This window comes from Thamnophis elegans, chromosome Z, assembly GCF_009769535.1.
Source record: "Thamnophis elegans isolate rThaEle1 chromosome Z, rThaEle1.pri, whole genome shotgun sequence".
Lineage (NCBI taxonomy): Eukaryota > Metazoa > Chordata > Lepidosauria > Squamata > Colubridae > Thamnophis > Thamnophis elegans.
This window is the reverse complement of record NC_045558.1, coordinates 82,641,140-82,641,786: the sequence shown is the minus strand read 5'-3', so window position 1 is coordinate 82,641,786 and position 647 is coordinate 82,641,140.

Here is a 647-nt window from a genome sequence, read left to right as displayed (position 1 = left end):
CAGACACTGATTAATACAAAATAATTTAGCTAGAAAGCAAGGTCATTTCATGATTGGGCGATTCCGTCACGAGGCTCCAACCGCATTCCTCCCACCTTCTCCTTTTCTTGCTTATAGCAGGAAAAAAGTACAGAACGAGCATCTAGTTCGACGTCAGAGAATAAGGCCTGAATGAAATACTTAATTGCAGTGTGGGCGTTCTTTCCCCAGAAAAGAGAACATTACATTAAGGAAAGTTTGTAAAGTGCTCTATAATAGCTCTCTTCTGTTTTCGTTATTCCATTAAAGTCATAAGCAGTTTATAAAAATAACAATTTTATTACGTGGTCAGGGACCCATTAAACTATAAGGAGGCCAAATACCATATTTTTCAACAAAGCAGGACAAAAATATATTATTAAAGTTATACAAAAAATATAGGACTAGTAAAAGGAAGATTAAATTAAAAATATCTAAAAGGTATAAATAATCTAGGGAACAAAAAGGAAAAGAACTCGGTAACAATTTTTGTATTCTAAGCTGCCAAGAGTCATTGATTGAGATGGGTGGCTATAGAAATTAAATAAAAACTTAAGAAAAACAGGAATAAAACACAATTGCAACAGCAACACTGTATAAGACAGCAATAAAAATTAAAGCTGTAAGTA